Source organism: Lactuca sativa, chromosome 1 (genome assembly GCF_002870075.4).
Source record: "Lactuca sativa cultivar Salinas chromosome 1, Lsat_Salinas_v11, whole genome shotgun sequence".
NCBI classification, from domain to species: Eukaryota; Viridiplantae; Streptophyta; class Magnoliopsida; order Asterales; family Asteraceae; genus Lactuca; species Lactuca sativa.
The window spans coordinates 169621372-169623208 of NC_056623.2; positions in this window are offsets into that span (position 1 = coordinate 169621372).

Consider the following 1837-nt stretch of genomic DNA (forward strand, 5'->3'; position numbering starts at 1 on the left):
AACTCATAATCCAAGGAGACAGTGGGAGGCAAATCGAGCTTGAAGAGATTCAAGAGTCGATAGATGAAGGAACCTCTACCGCTGGCACTCAACCCGAGGAGGAAACTCCGGTTGAACCGATTGACGAATCCTTACCTCTTAGACGTTCCGAAAGAGTTAGAGTTCAACCCCAGTTTTATGGTTTTCATATTACTACCAAAGGGGACACGTATATTAGTGATGGTACACTAATAAACCTTGATGAACCTAATAGCTATAAGGAAGCCATGGCAGGCCCGGAGTCTGTGAAATGGAAAGAGGAAATGGATAGCGAGATCCAATCCATGTATGATAACCAAGTTTGGAAGTTGGTTGATAATGTGCCCAGACGTAAGACCGTTGGGTGCAAATGGATCTTCAAGAAGAAGACCGATGTGGATGGAAACGTACACACATATAAAGCTCGATTGGTCGAAAGGGCTTTACTCAAACTCCCGGAGTTGACTATGACGAGACCTTCTCACCAGTTGCGAAGATAAAATCTATTAGAGTGATGCTAGCGATTGCCGCATTTCATGATTATGAGATTTGGCAAATGGATGTCAAGACCGCTTTCCTTAACGGAAAGTTGGCTGAGGATGTTTACATGGCTCAGCCAGAGGGGTTTGTGGATCCGAAGCATCCGAATAGAGTGTGTAAACTTGAGAAGTCCATTTATGGACTTAAGCAAGCATCTCGCAGATGGAATCTTTGCTTCGATGAGAAAGTCAAAGAGTTTGGATTTGTACGAAGCGAAGATGAATCGTGTGTATATGTCAAAGCCAGTGGGAGTATAGTAAGCTTCCTCGTTCTATATGTCGATGACATATTACTCATAGGAAACGACATCCCGACTCTGCAGGAGGTTAAGTCCTGGCTCGGGAAGTGCTTCGCTATGAAGGACCTCGGAGAGGCTTCCTATATTTTGGGAATAAGGATAGTAAGAGAAAGAAGTAAGAGACTAATAGGACTTAGTCAGAACACTTACTTAGAGAAAGTACTAAAATGTTTTAGTATGGAAAACTCGAAGAAGGGAGAATTACCAATACAAAGTAATGCCAAGTTGAGTAAGACTCAAAGTCCGAATACCGAAGCTGAAATAGCATAAATGAGCCGAGTACCATACGCTTCCGCAGTTGGCTCAATCATGTACGCTATGACTTGTACTCGCCCTGATGTAGCCTTTGCCTTGAGCATGGTTAGCAGATATCAAGGGAACCCTGGCAGAGCTCATTGGATTGCAGTGAAAAATATCCTTAAGTACCTTCGGAGGACGAAGGAATGGTTCTTAGTCCTCGGAGGGAGTGATGACTTGAAGGTGCGAGGGTATAGTGATGCCAGCTTTCAGACCGACAAGGACAACTACCGTTCGCAGTCGGGCTGGGTCTTTACCCTGAATGGAGGAGCAGTGACTTGGAAAAGTTCCAAGCAGGAAACCGTAACTGATTCAACGTGCGAATCAGAGTACATTGCAGCGAGTGAAGCGTCGAAGGAGGCAATATGGTTGAAGAACTTCATCGGTGATCTTGGAGTTGTACCCACCATAAAGGAGCCCATGGAGATTTTCTGTGATAATGAAGGAGCGGTTGCCTTTACCAAGTAACCGAGGGATCATGGTAGATCTAGAAATATCGACAGAAAATATCACTTTATTAGACATCGTGTAGAAGAAGGACAACTCGTAGTGAAGAGGATATCTTCATAAGATAACCCAGCAGATCCGCTTACGAACGGACTGAGTAGGGTTAAGCACTTGCAGCATGCTAGGAGTATTGGGCTGAAGGATGATATTAGCATAGATTAGATAGTAGTAGAAATG